The sequence below is a fragment of the Cervus elaphus genome, chromosome 33 (assembly GCF_910594005.1).
Source record: "Cervus elaphus chromosome 33, mCerEla1.1, whole genome shotgun sequence".
NCBI classification, from domain to species: Eukaryota; Metazoa; Chordata; class Mammalia; order Artiodactyla; family Cervidae; genus Cervus; species Cervus elaphus.
In genome coordinates, this window is record NC_057847.1 from 38,721,890 (window position 1) to 38,734,502 (window position 12,613).

Here is a 12,613-nt window from a genome sequence, read left to right on the forward strand (position 1 = left end):
AGCCTTTGGCCAGTGAAGGATAGGATAGGAAATAGATACGTAGTTCTAGAACCTGCAAGTCCTCTAACATTGTTTTAAATGTCAGCCTAATTTCAGTCAGTAAATCCAGGTTCTTGTAGCTCATGTTCTTGTACACTGAAAAATATATAAAGAATTTGCTAAATTAATAACACACAGGAAAATCAGAATAGATACACTGTAGTCTCACACTCTGGGTGAATTATTTTCAGGTTTTAGAAAGAGGGTTAGTTGTAATCATTTTCCTAATGTCCAATCAAAAATTGTAACATTGTATTTAACAACCACAGATGCCTCACAAGGAGCCATTTTGTATCATTCTTCCTCCTATATTCTCTGGTTGATAATTAAATTTTAGTCCAGGTGACGCACAGCAGAGGTCAGAACTTCCTATAATGACAATAATGCACATTAATAGCTGTGTGGTAGCCAGTAACACAACCCTTAATTAGAACCAGTAATCCGATAGGCTTCCTAACGAAGCCGGAGGCCCCACTGAACTTGTTCTATTTCCATATGCAGACCTAGGATGGAACCACTTCTAGGACTTGGCTATAATAAGCCAGTAAAATGTGGCCTAATGCTAATTAAAGTCAGTTTGTTATTTTAATGTGGATTTTACTTTTTTTATTTTAAATATATGATATTCAAGGAGAATTTCTTAAGTGCGGAACAGTCATTTTTTTGAAGGTACAAGCCATTTTTTCAAAGGTACAAGCTGGTTTTTCAAAGATACAGTTTCTGAAGTGCTAAACAGCCATTTTTTTTTAAGGTAACAAGTTTTTTAATGAAAACCCTTGATTGTACTTTTAAGAATATTCACTGGAAATAAGGATCTGTCTTGCCTAAAATTTCACAAAAAGAGAGATTCCTAACCCTAGTAGGAAAAGGGTTAGGGGTTAAAGAATCCACCTGCCAATGCAGGAGATGTGGGTTCAATCCTTGGGTCGGGGAGATCCCCGGGAGAAAGAAATTGTTGCCTCCAGAAATCCCACTCCAGTATTCTTGCCTGGGAAGTCCCATATACAGAGGAGCCTGGCGGGCTATAGTCCATGTGGTTGCAAGAGTGGGACACGACTCAACAACAGCGGCAGCAAGCAGCATAAATAAGAACTGTGCTTTGTCGCTCCTTGGATATAGCATTTGATTGAAGTGAGCATTTTTAATCTAGACAATAACAGACTTCTTGATGTGGTGTGTAATGACAAAATTGCCAGGGATCTTAGTTTGGTTCAGTCAGTAAGTTTCCATGAGATGTATTTGGTGCCAGGATGGCTTCCTAGATCCCTTACTTGAGTTCTTAGGAGATAATCATGTTTTAATATATCAACTGAAGTTTGGATTGTAATATTATCAACTCCAGTTTGGATTGTAATAGGGTCATAAGAACATAAAATTTTTCCTTAAAGTTTCCCTCTGCCATGATAACTTGGTATGTGCCCACTAAGGACTCCAGTGTGAACAAATGGTGCAGATGCTTCCGGGTGGAAGAAATGTCTGACACCTAGGAATATGCTCTATTTCTGCTCTAATACTGATTTCACAATCTTTAGAGGAAGCATTGTGTGAGCACTGAAGGAAATAGGCAGCTGGCACTATTGACTATGAATGTGATGAGTTTAAACAATAATCTCTTCAGTTGGATTTTTTTACCTTACACATTTTGTGTCTTTCAGTAACTATAAGGGATGTCTATTTATATGTTGAGAACATGTATAGGAACATAGTTCTCAGATGACTTTTTTTGAAAATTGAGATGCAAATGGCTTATAACATTTATTACATTGAAGTGTACAACATAAGAATTTGATATATATATGGATATATATTGTAAAATGATTATCACAATAAAAACATTCATCACCACACAGTTACAATTTTTTTTCTTGTGACTGAGAACTTTGATGATCTACTTTAGTAACTTTCAATGTTGTTAACTGTAATCACCATGCTATCTGCATATTACATCCCCAGGACTTATTTATCTCATAACTGGAAGTCTGTACCTTTTAACCACTTTCAGAAGATTTTGACTCCCAACATTTCATGATACTATGCCAAGCATTAATAGAAGTCATTTTCTTCAAGGGGAAATGGTCAGATATTTAAGACAAATTTCTATAAATGACAGTAATAAAATAGTTGCTCAGAACTCAGGGCGTCTTTTTTTGGGCATGTGGTATGTGGAATCCTAGTTCCCCAGCCCGACCAGGGATCAAACCCATGCCCCCTGCAGGGGAAACATGACATCCTAACCGTTGGACTGCCAGGGAAGTCCCAAGAACTCAGGGTATCTTAATTAGGTCCTTGAACAATTTGTTTCTGTCACTTGATTTCAGAGACAGTTCTACCAGGTTCAAGATCAAACATTAAGACAGTAAAGTGGAACTTATTTATTATTGCTAGATAAAACAAATGATTTAAGAGCAATCTCACCAGGTTTACTGAGCTTTTCTTTTGGAGAGGAAGGTTTTTGTTTTGTTTGCATTTTATCAATATTATTTGTAGACTATGTTAAGTATTTTAACTTAGTTATAAATGTTTGAAAACATGTAACTATAGTGAAGGTAAAAGTTCAACTTTAGATCTTGCTCAGATTCATCTGTCCTCTGAAATACTTACCATGAGATTTATAATGGAAGGGAAATTGAAATGGGAGGTAAAATTATTTGGACATTTTAGTATACCTCACTGGTTTAATTTAAAGCAGAAAACAGATGGTAATGTAACTCAACTTTCCTATCCCCTCTCCACTTAGAGATACCTTTTTCTAGGTATCCCTGAGAACAGGGAAAATGTTCCTGGGTACTATCTGTGGCTCGGGTGGTAAAGAATCTGCCTGCGGTGTGGGAGACCCAAGTTTGATCCCAGGGTTGGGAAGATCCCCTGGAGAAGAGAATGGCTACCCTCTCCAGTATTCTTGCCTGGAGAATTCCATGGACGGGAGCCTGGCAGGATGCAGTCCACAGAGTTGCAAAGAGTCAGACATGACTGAGTGACTAACACTTTCACACTTTACACTATCTCATATATCTCTTCTCGTGGTAATGTAAACAGATTTATGGTTTGTAGGTTGTTATTGTGTTGTGTTTTTTTTTTTCTGGTTTCTTTTTCCACCCTTAACACTCCCTGCTGCTGCTGCTGCTGCTAAGTCGCTTCAGTCGTGTCCGACTCTGTGCGACCCCATGGACGGCAGCCTCCAGGCTCCGCCGTCCCTGGGATTCTCCAGGCAAGAACACTGGAGTGGGTTGCCATTTCCTTCAATGCATGAAAATAAAAAGTGAAATGGCTCAGTCGTGTCCGACTCTTAGCGACCCTATGAACTGCAGTTACCAGGCTCCTCCGTCCATGGGATTTTCCAGGCAAGAGTACTGGAGTGGGGTGCCGTTGCCTTCTCCGTAACACTCCCTACTTCATAGTAAATATGGGGTTCTCTTGTCCCTCTATGGTGTCAAGAGAGAGACTTTCTGGTCTTGACAGTGGTACAAGGTTACCAGCTTTGGCATCAGAGCACTGGGACTCAGGATTCGGTGCTGAGCAGAGGGAAGGTAATTTATGGCACTGAAGATAGTATTAGTGAAAGGATATTTATCATGGTGCCATTTGTAATAATAAAAATGTAGAAGCAACCTGAGTATTCTGAAACAATTTATAGTGTATCCATTAAAACATGTTATAATCATATTAATAGATCTTGTTTTTAAAGAATATTTCATGAAATGCACAAAATTCTCAATATATTAAATGAAAAAAATTAATCCTTATATATTCAACACTATCTCAGTTTTGTTAAAAATTTTTAGTTGTCCATGCAGCCACTCACATACATTTATTTTTTTTAACTCTTTTTAAAAAATTAATACTTTTCCTAATTTTATAAGAGCATCAGCCAATATTATAAGCAAAAACAGGGGTAAACATTTCACAGGAGACAAATGACAAAAACAAGAGTAGACTATGAAAATTTTCCTGATCGTTGAATTAAAACTCACCGTTCAGTGTATAGCACTCTTTTCTGATGATAACTGGGTAGTTGGGTATGTAATCACTCATCTGACATACGTATGTTTTAAAATAGCAAGTCTTAAACTTTTTGCCTATTTTCTGACATACCTGTGAAGATCCTAGTATTCTAAATGATTCAAGTGGATGTTTCATGTTTTCTTCAAGAGATGAACATGTACAACTAATATCATTAGCTCTGCCTTAGGTTTATTGTTTTGTTTTCTGCATGGTGGTAACAGTTTGCCTGTTTTTGTAACTTGTATCAGAAAATTCTGGTTCTTTCCACTTCTTCATTGTTGAATTTGCACCTGCTTCAGATCTTTTCCAAGAGTTGTTGATTCCTCACACGCTCGGGCCTCCTGTAATTTCTGTCGCCGTTTCCTTAGAGATCTTTCTTTCTTCCTTTTCCCTTATGTACCCTGAGGTCAGCTGGTGTATTTCTGCTCTGACTAGATTACTCCTTGAGGAGCCAGAAGTCGGGTGTTGGGCCTCAGGGGAGTATATTATGAGAAATTCTTCCTTGCAGTGTCTGGCAGAATCTCATATCCACTATAGCAACATACCCCGAAGAGATCCCTTTTTAAAGCTGTCAGTGGGATTCAGCAGAATTAGACATCTTTTCAGATGGTTGCCTCATATGGCTATTTTACTGTTTTGTCTAACATTCTTTAAATAGTGTTGATCCATTAATAAATCACAGCAAAGGAAGTAGCATATTTAGTATTTTCTTAAAAAATTATACAGCTTGTGAAGAAATGAAAAAGTATACAAAGCCTAGAGAAGAAATTAAGGATCAAGTAATTTCACTGCTACAGATCCCCTCTCCACGGCGTTTCGGTTGACACTTAAAATATGTCCTTGTAGTTAACCTAAGCTGGTTCATTAAGGTCTGCACAAGAGAGCACAAATTCTGTGAGAGAGAGAACAAGGGAGATGATTGATTGCGACATGACTCTTCTGAAAGACAGCAGGTGAGGTAGGCACCCCGAAAAGTGTTGTGAACAGTATATGAGCGCTAATGGTCCAAACATCACCAATCCAAGAATAAGATAAATACCTCTAAATATGTTCTTGTGTTGTAAGAAAATACCTGTGAACTGAGAACTAACCTGGGCTTCCCAGATGGTGCTAGTGGTAAAAAAACCCAACCCACCTGCCAGTGCAGGTTGATATAAGAGCCTCGGGTTTGATCCCTGGGTTGGGAAGATCCCCTGGAGGAGGGCACGGCAACCCACTCCAGTATTCTTGCCTGGAAAAACCTGTGGACAGAGAAGCCAGGTAGGGGAAGGTCCGTAGGGTCACAGAGAGTCAGATATGACCGAAGTGACTTAGCACACACACAGCAAGAACTAATCTAACTTTATCAGAGTATTCCTTGTTACAGTTTACTTTAGTCACAAAGGCTATTTCACACACACACACACACACACACACACACACACACACATACACTTTTAAAATTGCATCACACACAGACACAAACCTATGTATAAAGATATGTGCATACACTGACCACATGCATATATTCATTTTGCTATTTTGGACACTTTACTAAGAACTTTATTTTAGGACTGTCCACAGTATGTAATAAAACACCCTTGTGTTTCATTTCTTGGCACTGTGGGGAAAATTAATTTACAGATACTGTTCCCAGAACTTCTAAATCACCACAAATAATTTTAGAGCATCAGCATAGCTCTGACATCTGTTTGTTTCCAACTACATCAGAAACATAAAAAACAATGGGTAACAAAATCATTGTTACCATAAACTTTAGAGGCTCAAAATAATTTGCCTTCCTGGAATTTTATGTTGACTATTACTAAGATAACTTGGTTATCAATTTAGAATTTGTACTCAGATTGTAATGTTATTCATAATGAAAATAAACTTATCTCAGTAGACGACAGTGAGATGTGTAACCAGTAAAGGAAAAAGGAGAGACAGCTACCCACTTGGATAATGTAACACAGAGTTTTCCTCCCGAGTCTGTATACAGCTGGCCTCTGCGTTTTCTGTAACCGGTCCTCCCCTTGTGCTGAGGGCACAGACAGACCTAGTTCAGTCCTGGTTTCGTGTGTAAAAGTGGGATGATCCTCGGCAAGTTGGTCTTCACTCTGGCCTCAGTGTCTCAGGCATAGAGTCAGGGAATTAAGTAAGATAACATCCGAAAGTTCCTCCCGCAGGGCTTGGCACAAGTAGGGTATGGAACAAATATGGTTTCTTTGGTTCTTTTCCTTGCCTTCCCTTTTCTAAGTATGGAGTGGTTATTCAGTATTCTTTTGTACTCACCCTATTATCTGTGCCTTATGGCCATAACATTCTCTCAGAATTGTTTATTATGTACCTTATAAAAATTTATGGAAAATATTTTTATTAACATTACCATGTATTTCTTCATATTAAGAACTGCTTTAACCTTGAAAACTTTAATTTCCAAGTTTTATATGTGTAATAACAGTTTCAATTTTTGAAAACCTGGATTTCTCTGTATTTTCTCTGTAAGGAGGGCTGTCACCATTCTTCAGCATTTAAGAAGGATGGCGTTTTTGGTACTGATGCTCCTGAAGGGAATATATAACCTATACATTGAGCTCACTGCTGTGTCTCCAGGGCTTGCTACCCATGTCTGCCATTGTGTGCCAGCTGGGAAATTGTTCCCAGGACCCCCATAAAATTGGGGACACTGTCACCTGCATAAGAAATGCCTGGTTAGCATGGGTAGGGGACTGAAATCCCTCTCAAAGTCAGACACATGTCCTGTGCCTGAGGGATTTCCTCCTACCATGGAGGAATCTTTTTTCATTTTGCAAGAAAGTTGCCTTAAAGGCTGGCGGCTGCCAGGGTGGCTCCCCCAGCCTTAGAGTAGCAAATGGTTACATTCGAACCTGAGGATAAGTATGGCAGACTGACTTCAGATTAGGCAGTTCCTTGTTTTCAGACAGTCAATAAAGAAGTGGTTGCCCCCACAGATTTTTTTCTTAAAAAGAGGCTCATCAAACAAATGTACCATTCTGACACGTGGTCTTGTCATATGTTATCCATTCCATTCAGAGTACATGTTAAAGCCCCCAAGAATTGGGGGTGATAAAGGAATAATTGTAGAATGTTCTGCTGCATATGTGCCACAAAACTTAATTCATACGGTGAGAGAAACCCCAAAATCTTACCATGTAAGTCAAAAAGACAGTTGTGTCAGGACCTTTCAAGTATACCTTGCTGTTCAGATATTCTCAAAGGTTAACCCCAAAAGGTAAATACTTACTAACTCCCATGTAGCCAGGGTTAGAAAAATAATGTCAGAAGTGCAAAAGTTGGGTGATTGCTCTCTTTCGTGCTCACTCTAAAGCAGTTTCCACAAGCAGTCTAAACTAGTACCTGCCAACTGCTGTTGCCATGATTTAAATGATGCCAGGATACTATTTCCCATGGCAAGGAAAATCGTAAACTGTAGAACACACGGCAGCCCATGAACATCTAGGTCTGCTCAGACTTCACGAAGCAACCATATGTGGCTCTTGAGTGCTTGAAACATGCCCAATCCACATTGAGATGTGCCAGGGTATAAAATGCACATGGGGTTTCAGATATGACTTAGGAGAAAAAATATATTGATTATGTTCTGGATTGATGATATTTTGGACATATGGAACCAAAGAAAATGTTAAAATTAATTGCGTGTTTCTTTTTACCTTTTAATGTGGTTACTACAAATTTAAAATGAAATATATGGGCCACATTTGTGGTCTGCATTCCACATATTTCTCTTGGACAGTGCTGGTCTAGGTATTTCAGGAGAAAAGGTAGGGGGATGTGTCTGTGGTTTCTTCACCATCTGTATCCCACAAAATACCAGATCTTGTTGCCTCTGTCCCACAGGCAGGAACTGTCTCTCTAACAAGGACATAAAATATCACATTTTTCATCCCATGGCTGTTCTGCAGTTTACTTAGTATTTAGATTGTTTACAGTCATTCTGCAGACTCTTTGTCACAGAATTTTGTACATGATCTTAGTAGTTTCCTCAGGAGAAATGGTCTGCAGCCTTTGCTTCACATTGCCCTCCCAACATGACCTGTTTGCTCTTAGCAGAGTAGATGCCTCTTTTGCCAATTTTCTCTCCATCCTGGGGATTTTTGTTGTTGTTGTGATGGGGAGTGTGTGTTATCTCTATTAGAAAAGGGAAAACAACTGAATTTTACACTCTGACATGAGCTGCTCAGTGTAAAGTAACAGAAAGAATGAGAAAGGACAGCGTATCCTAACCCACTTTGGATAAAGATTTGAATTAATTTGTAGTCTCTGCAGAAATATATCCAACTGGGTGACCATTGCAAATTATATTTTTCAGACTTTATGCCAGCATGAAGACCCTAAGAAATAAATAATTTAACCTGCATAGACTACCTGGTAGGATGAGTCAGCCCACTGACGTGCCCTGGAAATGAAAGGACGCCAAGAGCAGTTAGCATCCCATGTAGCTGTCCAAGTTCATAATGAAGATCCTGGGGAAAGTGTTCTTCTTGCCTGGGAAGTTTCTAATTGGCCTGGCTGCCTGGGATACGGTTGCATCAGGATTGCAAGTCCAATTAGCCAGGAGTTTGCGAAAATCCATCCTGTGCTTTATGTACTTGAGCAAAACAAATGAAAAGGACCCCTGAACACACACACACTTTCGCTTTCCTTCTTTTCATTTGCCAAGTGTGTAGAACTGGTTTACGTCTAGAAATTGATCGTCACTGTTGTCTCCGGCACATTACCATTTTTCACACACAACAATTGGAACGGTTCCCTAGGAGGTTGCTGTCCTATAATTGTCATGTTTCAGGTTTGCTACGTGCTTGTAACAGTAAGAGAGCCTCAGCCACTTGATGAATGGGATGCTTCTAGACATCTGGGCTGCCTTCTTTCTCCCCGCTACTTTGTATTCTGTGTAAAGCTTGACAGCACTGCACATCCTTATGTGCCTTTGTTTTGTTTTTTCACTTGGTTGATTAGTTTGATAATAAAATATCAAATGAAAAAATATTTCACGCCCCCACCCCAAATAACATCCTACACATTCTCACCTCCCCTTTGTAGGTCACATGCCATTTCTCCAGAAAGCATTTATTTTTCTTTGCTGAGCTTAGGTGTGTAAGTCATATTCTTTAGGTTCAAGACATTTCTTCCTCTTTCTTCTGCATGGGGAATTAAGATATAGAATTTAGTCTTCATTACTTTGCTTTTTGTTACCTGATTAGCTGAAGGGATTTGGCCTTTTTTTCTGAGATAATATCTTTTTGTTTTCTGCATTTCAGGATAAAGTCTTTGATATACATTACAGCTATGTCATTTGGTTGAAAGATGATAATTTTTGAAGTCATTTTTCTCCCCAACTATCCCCAGTCTCTGCTTTTATTTGCCTAAATTTTTAACTTGTGCCTTAAACTTAGCCTGGAAAGGTGACTAAAAAAGATGAATTTTGGATTTAAATGTTTTTGTTCTATTTCTCTATTTTTGTTCTATATCTCTAAATGAAGATTGTGCTATTATTTCCCTGGCCCAACACACTCTTCATGGCTCAGGTCCAATCTTGGCTTTCTTTAGCAATGATCTCTTCCCATTTTAGCCAACAAGTTTCCTTAACACACTTTTTTCACTGGAAGTGGCTACTCTGTGAGCTGCAGGAGCCTGACTCATGCATTTTAACCAAGTGTCTACAAAGAGCCTGGTTTCCTTTTCTGATTCTTCTGTATAGGCGTGCCCTGGAAAGATGAGTCACTTTCCCCTCAGTCTCAGTTTCCTTCCTCTGCCGTACAGGACTGATCTCACTTGCTGGGTTGTCATGAGGCTTGGGTGAAAGCCCTTAGAAAATGTCAAATGTGACAATTCTTTAAAAAGTTTAAAATCAAGGAAATCCTGGAAATCAGGCACTTGTTATAGCTTCTCTCCTGGTTCTTTTCTTAACTGCCTCCCCACTCGTCAGAAATACAAATTCTTATGGCTGATTCATGTTGATGTATGGCAGAAACTAACGCAATATTATAAAGCAGTTCCCTTCCAACTAAAAACTCTAAAAAGAAATAGAAATTCCCCATACATTATCTCATTGTTTACTCAAAAATATTTTTTTGAGGATCTAAAGTACCTTTGTACATCTTTTCTGCAAAATCTCCTTGTGTAATGTGTCAGAGAAATGGAAATCTTTAGGTACTGTAGATAAATGCTCTGTGAGTAGTAATGGAGGATTCCTCATTAGACAAGATAAAAATATTTTTAGAAGTAAGCCTACAAAATGATCATCATTGCCAAAATGAATTTACAAATGTGGACATCTCATTACACATGATACCAGAAAAGGTACTATACCCCTCAAGTTTTCATCTGCTTAAAATGGCCACACGTTTTTTATATGGTAACTTTTTAACTGTGGGATAATTGCCTTACAATGTTGTGTTGGTTTCTTCTGTATAACAGCGTGAATCAGCTCTAAGTATGCATACACCCCCTTCCTCTTGAGCCTCCATCCCACCCTTCTAGGTCATCACAGAGCCCTGAGCTGTCCCTATGCTATATAACTGACCACACTTTCTGTCTCTCTGTTCTTTAAGGTTCACCATTCAGGAGTCATGCTTGAGTTGCATGGTTTCATTTGCCAGTTTTAAAGACCCTGGCTTGTCATTATCTCCTGAATTTCCATTGCATCTTCTCTCTGATTCTTCTGATTATCTTTTGTGTTTTATGTCCAGGCACTAGAAGGAAGCTTTTTTTGTTTCCTGGACCTAAAAGTGTTTGTTCCTGTCCACCAGCCATCCCTGACTTCACATGCTCTGCATCACCTTTGTAGATGAGGTGTGTGGTTTGGGAAGGGTCTGGAGTCAGTTCTAGAAAGAGAGCTGCTGCTTCAAGCCGTCCCCTGCTTTCTTTCTGATCCTCAAGTGGGAGCTTGGAGCAATTAGTGAGCCTAGGGTAGGCCTGGGTTGTTAAGGGGGCAATTATCACCTTCCTCTGGATACAGTTTGGAACTGGCGCTGTCCTGGTGGGGGCCAACCCAGGTGAAAGAAAAACAAATATTTTGATAAGCTGAGCTTTGAACAGTTAAGTAGTTGGAAAGGGTACTTAATATTTACTTAGGACTTTGTCTTTATCTATTTTTTAAAACAGCTACCATGTTCCTTGTAAGTGAGTGGGAGTTTGTATCATTAGGATCATAATATAGATTATATGTAATGTATATTTGTCAAATAAGCACAGGCAAGATGATCATGTCATATCCCTAACCTCTCCTGTAGTCTCACATATTCCCTAGTTCCAATCTCTGCTCAAGTTCAAAAAGCCCACCTGGCCTTCTTACCCCATCACTGCCCAGGGGTGCCAGGGATGGGGTCTGGGAAGAGTGAGTTCACCTCTATCTGGGTGGCCTTATATTTGCATCTCACATTAATGCCAGAGATGTTACACTTACTCTTTAAAATATAAAAAGCTTCACGCTTACCTAGAAAGAACTCTTGTGGATGTGTGTGCACACATAATGTATGTGCTTATATATGTAAAACTGTATTATGTGATAAACTTTCTGGTGACTTCTTTTAACACCATGTCTTCAGTGATTCTCTAGTATCACTGGGATTTCAGCTTCCTTTTGAGGATTCCCTTGCAGGTTGTATGAGACCTTTGTAATGATATGTAGAACGCTGCATTTGTGTTTTCAGGGCCCATTTTACCTTGACCATTTAAGCATACAAGGCTGATTGGAAGAAAGAAGTGTTAGTTGCTCAGTCGTGCCCGGCTCTTTGCGACCCCATGGACTGCAGCCCACCAGGCTCCTCTGTCCATGAGATTTTCCAGGCAAGGATACTGGAGTGGGTTGCCATTTCCTTCTCCAGGGGATCTTCCCAACCCAGGGATCGAACCCGGGTCTCCTGCACTGCAGGCAGATTCTTTACCCACTAAGCTACAAGGGAAGCCCAAGGCTGGTTGAAGTAAGCCCCAAATGAAGCAGGAAGTCAGGGGAGCTGAAGGTTGTGTTCTCCTCAGCAGGAGAGTCTCTAAAAGTGTAAGGAGACTTACATTTTTGCTGTAAGCAGTGGTCATCACCACGCTCACATCAGCCAAATCCAGGAGAGAAAACCAGAGAGAAGAGAGCTAATCAGAGCCTTCTCCCTGTTCTTTTTTCTTATGTGTATTTTTTTGGGGGAGCGTGGTCTATTCATGTGCAGTTTTATAGGATTTTATTGAGCTGTTTCTGTCCCAGTTTATAATTTGAAATTAAAATAAATGGAACAGTGTGTGGTATTGTTTTTTGAAAGATATTTTTGCCTTTATTCTTGACCTAAATGATTCTGTGCATGTAACCATTATCCTTACCAATGTTAATCTGATTGATCACCCAAGCCAGTCTCCTTTTCAAAGCAGGAATGCCAACTTCCCACTCACCAACCCACCATATTTTAGTGGCTCCCCAGATTTGGGGATTTAAGAACCAGTACACTAAACAAGCTTCTCCTGGTGGCTCAGATGATAAAAAATCTGCCTGCAATGCTGGAGACACTGGTTATAAATATTTGTTAATATTTGTTAAATTTTTATTTTGTCAGGAAGACACAAG

General features: G+C 39.4%; 1 protein-coding gene across 7 annotated transcripts in view; it reads left to right on the plus strand.

Annotated features, from left to right (window-relative positions):
* Positions 1 to 12,613, plus strand: part of RBMS1 (RNA binding motif single stranded interacting protein 1) — a 213,470-nt gene that overhangs the window by 143,930 nt on the left and 56,927 nt on the right. The window lies entirely within an intron of this gene.